The sequence below is a fragment of the Acomys russatus genome, chromosome 16 (assembly GCF_903995435.1).
Source record: "Acomys russatus chromosome 16, mAcoRus1.1, whole genome shotgun sequence".
Classification (NCBI taxonomy): Eukaryota; Metazoa; Chordata; class Mammalia; order Rodentia; family Muridae; genus Acomys; species Acomys russatus.
In genome coordinates this window covers 14,212,894-14,226,071 of record NC_067152.1, presented here as the reverse complement: position 1 = coordinate 14,226,071, position 13,178 = coordinate 14,212,894, and the positions used below count along the sequence as shown (strand labels likewise).

The 13,178-nt window shown below is 44.8% G+C and overlaps 1 protein-coding gene and 2 non-coding genes across 3 annotated transcripts in view; 2 read left to right on the top strand and 1 right to left on the bottom strand.

Annotated features, from left to right (window-relative positions):
* Tex14 (testis expressed 14, intercellular bridge forming factor) overlaps positions 1-13,178 on the bottom strand; it is a 175,080-nt gene that overhangs the window by 146,682 nt on the left and 15,220 nt on the right. The gene's annotated exons all lie outside the window — the stretch shown is intronic.
* LOC127200874 (U1 spliceosomal RNA) lies at positions 3,061-3,224 on the top strand. The gene has a single exon (XR_007832097.1). It is a non-coding gene; the product is annotated as a U1 spliceosomal RNA (small nuclear RNA).
* Positions 10,845-11,052, top strand: LOC127200924 (small nucleolar RNA U3). Its single transcript, XR_007832140.1, has one exon. It is a non-coding gene; the product is annotated as a small nucleolar RNA U3 (small nucleolar RNA).

The following is a 13,178-nucleotide window of genomic DNA, read 5'->3' as shown; positions in this document are numbered from 1 at the left end:
TCAGGATCGGAGTAGGTTTCTGGGCCTGAAACAAGAACTTAGCTTGACCTTGCTAGCAAGACCAAGTTTTCCTTGAGATGTCTGGACTCTGACAACTGTGTCATTATAAGTTGTCCCTGAGATGCCTGGTCTCAGACAAGTGTTTCCTTACAACAGAAGCTGTTCGGCTGTTGGGAAGTCCCCAGCTGCCCTGGGACCTGGGACCTTGGACCTTGAACCTCATTTCTCCCTGTGATTAAATGGAGTCTGAGAATGAAATGGTGGTACTTAGAATAAATTTCTTTTGCTTGGTTCCAACACCGGGAATTGAACCCTGGTCTTCTACAAGACCAACAGGTGCTCTTAGCCACTCAGCCATCTCTTCAGCCCCACGCTCTCTAACTTGTACTGTATTATAATGAAGCTGTGTGTAAGGACTATACAGCTGTAGTTCAGCCATTAGGACGGTAGAAGCAGAAGGCTCATGCATTCCTAGTCACCCTCATCCACATAGCAAGTTCTAGACCTGCTTGAGTGGGGTCATCTCTCAGCACAGTGAGTATAACTGTATAGTAACAGACTTAAGTGTGTATAACATACAGTAATATTTCCACAAATTTAGGGTTCAGCGAGTGACCCTGATGCATTCATATTACCACCTGTTCTTTTCCATATAGACCAGTTGCATCTTATTTTACCCAGATCTAGTTTCCCTTTTGCAGATCCTCAGACAGCATGGCCATTTCTAGTGTGTAACACATGTATTGACCTCACTGTTCAAATACTTAAAAAAAAAAAAAAAAAGTGCTGCTGAATGGTGGGACACGCTTTTAATCCCAGCACTCAGAAGACAGAGAGAGGCAGGTGGGCCTGAGTCTGAGGCCAGCCTGGTCTACAGAGCGAGTTCCAGGACAGCCAGGTCTACACAGAGAAACCCTGTCTCAAAACAAAACGAAAAAGTATTGTCACATTCTTGTGGCAGGGTCTCACTTGAAATGGTCTATATGAGGTGTAGTTATTTACAGCCGCACAGATTAAGTCCACGAGAAACTTTTAGTCCAGCCAGGCATAGCGTGCTTGTGATCCCAGCACTCGGGAGGCAGAGGCTGGTGAATCTCTGTGAGTTCAAGGCCAGCCTGGCACACAAGTCCAGTCCAGGACAGTCGAGGCTACACAGAGAAACCCTGTCTGGAAAAAAAATGAGTCCAAGAGAAAACTCCTGCCTCTGAAAAGCCTCTTGGTGCCCATGCTCAGGGATACGGCATTTTTCTTTTCTCCCTGAGACAAGGTTTCTCTGTGTGTCGTCTTAGTGTCCTTGAACTCAGAGGTCCACCTGCCCCTGCCTCCATGAGTGTTGGGACGACAGGCGTGTGCTACTGTGCCCAGCTGGGATACAGAGTTTTCAAAGACACACCAGGACCACGTCAGTGCTCAGGGGAGGGGGTTGTATTAGTGAGGGACTTGCATGGTTGGTAAGATCCGCTTTCTTTGCAAGGCTCGGTGGCATCCAGTCCAGGAAGCTGCCAAGGTGGAGGTGAAGGCTAAGAAATGACCAGACAGACATAAAATGAAGTCAGGACAGGTTGCATTACCTTAGTCATTTCATCACTGCGTAGCTAATACTTTATCCATCAAGAGAGGACAATTCTAGTTCTTATCTGAAAGTTGTGAGGATTAAACTGAGGGCGGTGGCTATATTTGTGTTTTTCCCTTGACATTTTCAATGTTGAAAAACAGGTTACTTGGCCGGGAGAGATAGATGACTCAGAGGTTAAAGGCAATGACTGTGCCTCCAGAGGGCCTGAGTTCAATTCCCAACAACTACATGATGGCTCACAACCATCTGTAATGTGATGCGATGCCCTCTTCTGGTCTGCAGGTGTACATGCAGGCAGAGCACTACATACATGCTAAATAATTAAATCTTAAAAAGAAAGAAAAAGAAAACCAGGTTACTGTTGACAAGGCCTTCTGAAGTTTTAGGAGTATTATTTATTCCTTTTCAGTTTGACTTGAGAGCATTTAATAGGCCAGGTTGGTTTTTGTTGTTGTTTGTTTGTTTGTTTGTTTGTAAACCTTTGCTAACTAGCTCTGGTTGCACCTTGGGGAAATCATATTCTTTTGGTCTCCAAGGGCACTTCAGGATCACAAACTGCCCCATGTACTTTTATAAAGATAAACTTTTGTGAGCAGTCCGTCGTGGGTACTGGGAACCAATCTCAGACTTTCTGCCAAGGGTAGCAAAACCAGTTGCACATTACTTAGCACATTACACTGTTTCCTACTTGTAAGAACAAGAGTCGATTTTTGCAGCGGGGCAGCAGCTGGGGGTGGTGGCACATGCCTTAAATCCCAGAACTCAGGAGGCAGAGGCAGGCAGATCGCTGTGAGTTCAAGGCCAGCCTGGTCTACAAAGGGAGTCCAGGACAGCCAAGGCTACACAGAGAAACCTTGTCTCAAAAACCAAAAAGTAAATAAACAAATAAATAAATCCAGGCAGCATTTTACAAGTACTCAGTCCTCACAGAATTTTGTGCTTGACAAATTTCTTTTCAGTTTTGGGAACAGAAACGCCGATATTTAAATGCGGTAGCGATTGGCCTGAAACAACCTATCTTTGTTACCTTATTCAGAGTGGTCCCTGGACAGGTCATAACAAATCAGAGCCAAATCCTTTGTTAATATCAAATGAAAGGAAAAAAAAAAAAAAAAAAAAAGTAAAACCTCTTCAGGGCTGTGATAGTAGCGAAAAATGAGTGATTTAAGAGTTAACGCATCGGGAAGAGAAAAGCAAAGGAAAAAGAACTCGAGACGTCACTAATAGGGGAGGGACTATGCAAATATGAAACCGAGTCCCTATTCTACTCTTTTGTTTTGTTTTGTTTTTTTTTTTTTTTTTTTTTTTTTTTGGTATGGGGGTATTTTCAGCAAGTATATGAAAGTTTGTATCCTCAATTAGGTAAATAAAATAACTGTGTAGTCCCACCTAGAGGAAGTAAAAAGGGACTTGTAATATAAGTGACCGTAAATGTAAAGTGCGTCGCTGATCCAGGTGAGGTAGTGCTGAGGCCCCCGGAGTTCATACTTACCTGGCAGGGGAGATACCATGATCACGAAGGTGGTTTTCCCAGGGCGAGGCTTATCCATTGCACTCCGGATGTGCTGACCCCTGCGATTTCCCCAAATGCGGGAAACTCGACTGCATAATTTGTGGTAGTGGGGGACTGCGTTCGCGCTCTCCCCTGGTCTCTTTGTGTTCTAAGAATAGTTTGCAACATCCCAGCGGCGTTCGCTGTGTGAAGCAGTCTGTATCCGGGCAGCGGCGGCCCATGCCTTTAATGCCAGTGCTCTGGTCTGCAAAGAGCATCCTCGAACTGCTCTCCCCCGACGAACACACCAAGTTTACCCTTTGCATTTATAATGAAAGTAGGCCAGTCTTCTTGTTTCTGCTTATATAAGATGTGTAGGGAAGTGGGAAAAGAAGTGGCATCTTGTTGTAAAAGCTTTGGGTTGGTATAGTGCTCCAGTTTTTGGGACAGGTGGATCTCTACTAGTTCCAGCCTGCTCTACAGAGTGAGTCCAAGGACAGTCAAAGCTACACAGAGAAACTGTCTCAAAAACCAGAACAAAAGCAAACAAAGAAGAATTGCAGCATAAACTGCAACACTCTGCTGTGGGGGCTAGGGAGGAGCTGTAGAGTTTCTTGTAGCTCAGGCTGGTATTGAACATGTTGTTTAGTTGGTGACCCTGCTGCCTCCAAGCTTGCGACCTTGAGCTCCTGCTCCTACCTCTGCCTCCCAAGTGATAGAAACACAGGAGTGCAACACCCCACCGGTTTGCTTTTGAGACAGGGTGTCATATAACCCAGGTTTGCCTAAGTTTGTATATGTAGCCCAGGCTGGCACCCGCATTTCTTTATTTATTTATGCATTTATGTTTTGCCTGTATACATGTCCGTGTGAGGGTGCCACATCCTCTGGAACTGGAGTTACAGACATCTCTGAGCTGCCATGTGGGTGCTGGGAATTGAACCTGGGTCTTCTGAAAGAGCAGTCAGTGCTCTTAACCACTGAGGAATCTCTCCAGCCTGGCATCAACATTCTTGGGTTTTTTTGTTTTTGTTTTTTGGGTTGTTTTGTTTTGTTCTGTTTTGTTTCAAGACAGGGTTTCTCTATGTTGCCGTGACTATCCTAGACTCTGTAGACCAGGCTGACCTCGACGTCACAGCTTGTCTTTGCCCCTCAAGTACGGGGATTAAAGGCGTGTGCCACCATGCCTGGCCCTGGCCTCAACATTCTTTTTATTTTTTATTTTTTAATAAAGGAGACTTTTTTTTTTTTTTTTTTTTTTTTTTTTTTTTAAAGATTTATGTGCATTGGTGTGAGGCTGCCAGATCTTGGAGCTACAGACAACTGTGAGCTGCCATGTGGATGCTAGGAGTCGAACCCAGGTCCTCTGGAAGAGCAGACGGTGCTCTTAACCACTGAGCCAACTCTCCAGCCCCGGCATCAACATTCTTAATGCTGTTCCTACCTCATCTTCCCAAGTGCTGGGATTATTACATGTGTAAATTGCCATACCCAGTAGAAGTTTATTTCTCAGAGTTCTGGGAGCTAAGCGTCTAGAGCAGCTGCATCTAGTTGGAGGCTTTCTTGCTGCTGCCTTACTCCATGAAAGAAGGCAGACAGGGAAGAGGAGAAAAGGGGGACAGAGAGAAGTGGGGTTCTGACCGTTACTTCTAACTGCACATGCCACTCTCTTGGTAAAAAACTTCTTTCGGGGCGGGGGAGGTGAAGCCCTTAATCTATTCATAAGTGGTGCCTCTTGACCCAAACACCTCTGTTTTGGAGATCTGGTTTTCAAAAAATGAGACTTCATTTCGCCACCAAGGGACTGCATGCAAACGTGTCCCCTATGGGGACCTTCTTACTCAAACCTCCACATGTTCTCATGCACTCAATAGCTGCAGAGACCTGACTGGGTGCCAGACACAGTTCCAAGTGTTTAGCTCATTTAAACCTCTCAGCAACTTCTGCTTATTGTTATCCTCCTTAACAGATGAAGATGTTGAGTATTTTCATCAGTGTTGAATCCTTTCTCTGAGACTTTAATATGGAGAAATGGGGTGTCTTGTAGTTTGACAGAGACTTTCCCTCTTTCCCAGGTGGGCCTTTATCTCTGGGGTTAGGGTGCCCTAAGCTCTTAGCCACACAAAACACAGTCAGTGGCACGTAGGCTCTTACGTTGTGAATTTCAAGAATGATATTCATGGACGATAGAAGAACGGATTTAGGGGGAAAATTGCTGTAGACTCATAGGAAGATCTTGAGGGAAAGTATGCAGAGCTCCTGTGAAGCAGGGTCTCCAAATAGGACAGCGCCGACCTTGGAACATAAGGGCTTTTTAAAGGACTCAGGGCAGAAACTAGGGTGAGGAATGGGAGAGGCATGGCTCAGTGGAGTTGGCTTGGCTGTGAAATGTCCAGGTGTCTCTCTGTTTCTGGCCTGTCTTCATGTACAAGTTCCAAGAAGGGTACTCACTTAGGGAGAGAGAGAGAGATAAAGAGAAAGCAGACCTCCCTTGTGGTGTGTTTACTTAAGACATTTTGGCTTAAACGTTTCTGGAATTAGGCAAGGACAGAACTGGCCATGAAGCCAGTGCTTTTAGCCAAGGAAAAACTCAGCTTTAGGGGTTCTCTGCTCTAAAACTACCTGGCCACTTTCTATCCTGTTCTTATCAGTTATACAGGGAGTTGACAAAGCCAGGACAAGAATTTGAGAATAAGCCATGAACATAACACACTGTTTATATTATTTACACAGCAACGTAACAGTTCCTTTTCTATTTTAACCTTTCAGAATTTATATTCTTCTAATTATTTTTTTCTTCTAATTATTTTTTTCTCATTTTATAGATAGATAGATGGATGGGTGGATGGATGGATGGATGGATGGATGAGATGAGATGACCACATGTAGCCCAGATTGGCCTCAAATGTGCTGAATTTCTGATTCTTCTGCCTCCATTTCCCAAGTGCTAGGATTATAGGCACACACCACCATCCCCAGCTGTTGTGTGATACTGTTCCTGGGCGTCGTGAGCAGATGTCTAATCACACTATATAGAGAACTGATGAAAGGCTAGAGCAACGACACCACCAAAGTCTAACCTGATGGACCAGTGAGGAGCATAGATGACTCAGACAGCTGCATCAGAAAAGTCCACCCCTTTATGTATGATCCTCATAAAAGCAGGAACCCTGGCGCTCTCTCTACAACTTGAATGCAGCTGGACAGGCGGGAGAGTCTCCTCTGTATTAGCCCTTGCTGCTTATGTAACCTCGGGAAGGAGTTAGACTCCCGGCGACTTTAACTCGTTGGTTCGCTGTTAGACTCCGGTGGTGTCATTACTCTGTGTTTCATTAGTTCTCTATACAGTGAAAAGACATTCGCTTTATATATTTGGTGAATTTCCTGAGATTTTTAAGTTGTTTACTTTCTGAGTCTTTTTGCTTGTTTGGTTTTTGAGACAGGGTTTCTCTGTGTAATAGCTCTGGCTGTCCTGGAACTCTCTTTGTAGATCAGGCTGGCCTCAAACTCAGAGATCTGCCTGCCTCTGCCTTCTAGGTTGCTGGCATGAACTTTTGAAATCTCAATGCCCACACCCAGTGACACATAAACTTCCTCCAACAAGGATACACGTTCTAATCTTTTAAAACAGTTCCATTCTCAAGTGATTATGCAGTCAAATACATGAGCCTATGGGAGAGCACTTTTATTCAAACAACCGTAGAAGTATAAGAAAAAAAATTTCCCGGGTATGGTGGCACACGACTTTAATCCCAGCACTTGGGAGGCAGAGGCAGGTGGATCTCTGTGAGTTCAAGCCAGCCTGGTCTTCAAAGTAAGTCCACAACAGCCAGGGCTACACAGAGAAAGCCTGTCTCGGAAAACAAAACAAACACAAAGAAACAAACAAACAAAAACCCCAGGAGCTCGTTCAGGGAAGAGTCTGAGAGCATTTCTTGTAGTTGAGAGTAGGATGGGAGAGGGGATGGCTTCACCAGACTTAGAAACCACTTCTCCGGATAAACTTTGTTTTGAAACAGCAGGGAAGGAATTAAATCCAGTCACCTGCTTTTACAACCTTAGAGTTCCTGGGTGTGTGGTGGGGGTTGCCTGCTTTCAGAGAAGTCCATGGATGGCAGATTTCCGAAAGCCTTGGGTTTGTTTTAGGGTTGTGGTTTTGAGGGGATCTTTCTTCAGGAGAGAGGAAAGAGAAAGATCTTCCTTGCATTTGTGAAGTAGTATTAGAACAATGTGTTGTTTGTTCTCTTTTTAAACAGAATGTCTCGGGCTGTTCATTTTCCAATGCCTTGTCCAGTGCAGCTTGGAACCTTAACGGATGACTCCTTGGAAGCTCAGCTTCATGAGTATGCCAAACAAGGGAACCATGTGAAAGTGAAGAAGCTCCTTAAGAAAGGTGCGTGTAGTGTTAAGACGGCAGGCGCAACATCACCCTTATTTCTGCATATTGTTTGGTAAAGACAGTGCCAAGGCTGGGTTTGTGACCTGCCTGTGGTGGGTGCTGGGATCCAGGCCTCTGATGGAGCAGTGAGCACGCTTACCATCTCTTCTGCCCCTGCAGCATTTATGGAGACGGTTCTCACTCCGTTTCCCTGACTGACTGGTATGGAACTTACTGCGTAGCCTAGTCTGTCCTCATACTTACAGCTAACCCTGTCTCAGAGTCCTGAGTGTTAGAAGCATGACCCAACATGCCTAGCAGGGTAAATCTTAGAACATGCTAGCTAGAGTTTTCACATCCATGTGCTTATTGGGAGCATCTACTCAAAAGAAGATCAAGGTGGGCTGGAGAGATGGCTCAGCGGTTAGGAGCACTGACTGCTCTTCTGGAGGTCCTGAGTTCAATTCCCAGGCACCACAAGGTGGCTGACAACCATCCATAATGTGATCTGATGCCCTCTTCTGGCCTGTAGGTGTACATGCAGGCAGAGCACTGTATACATAATAATAAATAAATAATTTTTAAATAATTACAAATACAAAAGAGGACAACCCAGGGATAGCATGTGTACTGAGGGAGTCTCTGAAAAGGTGGAAAGTAAGATGGTCATGGTGGTGCAGACCTTTAATCCCAGCAGTTGAAAGGCAGAGGGGGAAAAAAAAAGGCAGAGGCATAGGGATCTCTCTGTGAAGCCAGCCTGCTCTACAGAGGGAGTTTTAGGTCTCCAAGAGTGGCATGATGAGAAACAAAAACCATACACAACAAAAAGGAAGAACAGAGAAGGGAAAACTTAAATATTTAAGGGCCATGACCAGAGATACCAGGGTTTGTACGGCAGCAAGTCTTCAAGTATAAAATGCATCGGAGGAGACAAAGGTATGGTGAACATTTTCACGGGACACTGTCAACATCTGCACATGAACCAGGGGAAGGTTTTGCTGTTGTGAAAAGATGGGTTACTAAGCCAGGCACGGTGGTGCATGCCTGTAATCCCAGCACTTGGGAGGCAAAGGCAGACAGATGGATGTGAGTTCGAATCCACCTTGATGTACAAAGTGAGTCCCAGACAGCCAAGGCTACAGAAACCCTGTCTTGGAAAAACACCACCACCAAGAACAACAACAAGAAGAGTTACTAATATCTGTTATTAAACCATATAATTACTATCGTGGTTATTATTAACCTGCTACCATGTCAATAAAAGACACAGATACCTGATAGAATTTTACCTATTTACTAATTTATTATTATGTATACAGTGTTCTGCCTGCATGTCCACCTGTAGGCCAGAAGAGGGCATCAGATCACATTACAGATGGTTGTGAGCCACCATGTGGTTCCTGGGAATTGAACTCAGGACCATTATGGAAGAGCAGCCAGTGCTCTTAACCACTGAGCTAACTCTCCAGCCCCCTGATAGAATTTGAAAATAGGCCTAATTCGCTGGGGGCTGGGCAGACATTACCCACTAAGCTGCTCTGTTACCTCCCACCCCTGCATGCTATGACATTAGCTTTAATCATTCCTATCTGGGCTATTTCCCATCGAATATTCCCATAAATACTTGCCCGTGCTTTCCATCTGGGCTGTTCTCTCCATGCTAAAATTCTTCCTGGACACGTGATTCCTTTCATGCTAATCCACTTTCTTTCTTTCTTTCTTTCTTTCTTTTTTTAAAGATTTATTTATGTATACAGTGTTTTGCCTACATGAACATTTGTGCACCAGAAGAGAGCCCCGGATCTCATTATAGATGGTTGTGAGTCACCATGGAATTGCTGGGAATTGAACTCAGGACCTCTGGAAGAGCAGCGAATGCTCTTAACCTCTGAGCCATCTCTCCAGCCGCACCCCCTTTAAAAAAAAAAAGATTTATTTATTATGTATACAGTGTTTTTCCTACATGTATGCCCACGGGCCAGGAGACGGCACCGGATCTCATTATAGATGGTTGTGAGCCACCATGTAGTTGCTGAGAATTGAACTCAGGACCAATTGGAAGAGACACCAGTGCTCTTAACCTCCCAGCCATCTCTCCAGCCCCAGTACCACTTCCTTCTGCTCCTGTCTCTCCTTCCCTGGACCCATCTATGCTCCCCACCCTCTAGCCTTGGCCACTCCTACCTCACTGTTGCCCCGCCCAGGTGTATAGGGATTTTATTGGTCAAACATTATTTGCAGGCAAAGTTACGCAGCAACATTTGGTTTGTGTGATAGTCCGCTCGTAAGAGACAGGAAGCAGATTTTGGGGAGCAAAATAATTACTAATCAAATACAGAGCACTAGACCGTGCCATTACACTTTGTCCTCTCTCTTTCCCCAGGAGCCACAGTGGTTCTTGACATGGGCACATCCATGTCAACACCACGCGTTCATTCAGGACTTAATTCACTCATTTAGAGCTGTCCGGACTCCCCACCACTAAGACATTGTTTTTGTACCAATCAGAAATAGAAACCAGTGTTTTCCCTCTATTGCCTGACAGATGAATAGAGACAATGCAACATCTGTAAGAAAGGGAAATAACTCTTCTACTGGTAACATGATAAACTGGGATGACAGATTAAAATACTGATCATCAGGTGTGTTTCCGGTAATGGTGCTAGTAATTATCATGTGGCCAGAGGATTGTTTGTCCTTTTCTCTTTTTTCTTTCAGGGTAGAGGAAATCTGGTATCTCTAAACGTTGATTTGTGGGTGTTTGATCTTTTCAGACAAGATTTCATGTAGGTGCGGCTGGCCTCAAAATTCTAAGACAGCCTTCAGCTTCCTGATCTCTTTCCTTCGCCTTTCAAGTGTTAGGAGTGAGCCACCATGCCATTCCCTCACAGAATGTATGAAATAGTGTGCAGCCCTTGAATTGCCGTTTCCCCTACATACTTCTTCACGAAAGGCTCTGGCTTGGGCCAGAGTCCAAACTTGGCCAGCGTTTCTGGCTCTGGGGCGGCAGCGTAGGGCTGAGGCAGGGGCCGCTCGCACCGTGAGGGAAGGCGCGATCGTCCCCACCCGGGCGCTGGTGGCCTCCAGTGACAGGCGACCCGACGCAGGCGGAAGCGGGCGGGCGGGCCGGGCGGGAGCTGGCAGTGGATTGGCTGTTGAGCGGCCGTATGCTAATCGTGGTGCCTGTTTGCCCGTTGTTGGGAAACTGTAGCGGCTCAAGCCGAATGCCCCGCGGGCTGGTTAGCGAGTGGGCTCATGAGGGCCCACGGCCCCGCGCGCGCCGACGTCGCCTGCAGTAGCAGCGCCGGGACGGCGATGGCGGAGCCGGTGTGGGAAGTGGCCGTGAGGAAGATGTGGTGTCGCTTGGTGGAGAGCGGCGAGCGCGGAGGGGTGAGGTTAAGACTATACTTTCAGGGATCATTTCTATAGTTGGTTACTAGAGAAGTTTCTCTGACTGTGTAGAGCACCCGAGACCACGAGGACGAGACGTAGTGCTCCCTCCTGAGCGTGAAGCCGGCTCTAGGTGCTGCTTCCTGTAGCTGCCTCTTGCCATTGATGATCGTTCTTCTCTCCCTCGGGAGAGGGAGGGAGCGCAGTCTGAGTGGACTTCGGCTTCCTTGTTGCGGTGTTTAAAGTCAGAGCTCTAGGTCTGCTTGCTTAACCTCATTTCCCGATTTGGTACAGGACTTACCCTGCTACCTTGACTGTCCTACACCTAATGTAAGGAGAAGGGAAACAGCAGGCTTATGTTAGAACTCACTTTGTAGACCTGGCTAGTGTTTTTAGACAAAGTTCCAAACATTCAATTTTACCAATAAAGACTCAGGAGCCAAATGCTGGGGTGAAAGCCTGCTGGCTCAGAGAGGAAGAGAAAGCACCCAGCTTACCTTCTTACTCAGCCAACATCCTAGAAAGAAAAGACCCTTTGTCCTTCTCCACATTGAAAACCCCTCACACTGGTTGCTTGCTCCACCTCTTGAACTAGGATTAACTTTATTTACTCCTGTTTACAGAAAGCACTTGGATAAAAGTGTATCCTAGTACTAATCCATACCGCAACTACCTCTTGACAATAAACAGAAAGCTCTTGGATTAAAGGTGTGTGCTAGGGCCAAGCCATAACTAGAAATAGGTTTTTCCAGTACACAATCTTAGGGTTCACAGTGTAATCAAATATCTTGCAACAGTCTGACCTCTAACTCACAGAGACCTGCCTGCCTCTGCCTTCTGAGTGCTGGGATTACAGGTGTGCACCAGCATTGCCCAGCTTTGCAATGTTTTTATAATAATAATGTTTAAAACTAAAGGATAATAATGTAAATAGCTTTGTAAAAAAAAAAAAAGATTTGTCTGTTTGTTTCTTATGTATACAGTGTTCTGCCGGCCTGTATGCCTGCACAACAGAAGAGAGCACCAGACCTCATTATAGATGGTTGGGAGCCACTATGTGGTTGCTGGGAATTTAACTCAGGACCTTAGGAAGAGCAGCCAGTGCTTTCCAGTCTTGTAAATTGCTTTTAAAATATTAATGTGTAGGGTTGGAGAAATGCCTCAGCAATTAAGAACACTTGCTGCCTTTGTAGAGGACTTGAGTTGGATCCCAGCACGATGTCAAGAGACTTACAACCATCATCAAGGGAACTGGATGCCCTCTCTTGGCTTCCATAGGCATCTGCACCCACACAAACTCTGAAAGAGTGATATATGCTCTTAACTGAGCCATCTCTCCAGCCCCCATATACATAACTTAAAACCTTTAAATTTTTAAAAATTAATTTAATTAAAACGTTTTAAATCTAAGATGATAGTGTCATCAAATTACCTAGTAGAGCACCCTAGAATATCTGACAACAAACTGAGTACAACAGAAATGATTTAAAATAGGAGCTTCAGTCAATAGCTGTGTTTTTAGAATCATTCCCATTTGTTGCCAAAAACATGCTTGTTATAATAATTTTTTAAATTCTTTTCCTCTTGCAGGCTATATAGTCATTTACAGGAATAAGCTAAAGCTACCAAAATTAAAATAAACTCCAAGTAGTAATAAGCCATACAAACTACATTTTACCAGTTTTAAAGGCAAATAAGGGGCTGGAGAGATGGCTCAGTGGTTAAGAGTGCCACCTGCTCTTCCTAAAGGTCCGGAGTTCAATTCCTAGCAACCACATGGTGGCTCACAACCATCTGTAATGTGATATGGCGCCCTCTTCAGGCTTGCAGGAGTAGATGCAAGCAGAACACTGTATACATAAGAATAAATCTTTTTTTTTTTAAAGGCAAATATGTGCCTCAAACAGGTTCTAACCTTTTGTTTTCTAAGTTTTCCTTACAGATAACAAACTCTCTTATTATCTAGCATTGATCTGTGACCAATGGAATATGGACTTAGGCCATCCTTACAGAGAGGGCAGAGGCGATGCAGCATGCTCTTTTATAATGATTCTTCTAAAGCAAACTGACTACTAAAAAATCTACATCAATATTTTCTGACTAATCTTCAACATGCAAAGCCAGAAAGTGCTTCTTGGTAATAAAAATTTACCACTATCATCTAATTTTTAATTACCTTTATATATTCACTTAGAATGAATGCATGCAAATATTCATGCCACGGAGCATGTCCTAGTTAAGGTCAGCAGATGTCCATCACTCTGCACCATCCATTAAAACTAAACTAAAACAAAACAAAACACCAGACAGCAAAACAGCACCTTTTTCAATGAAAATAGAGC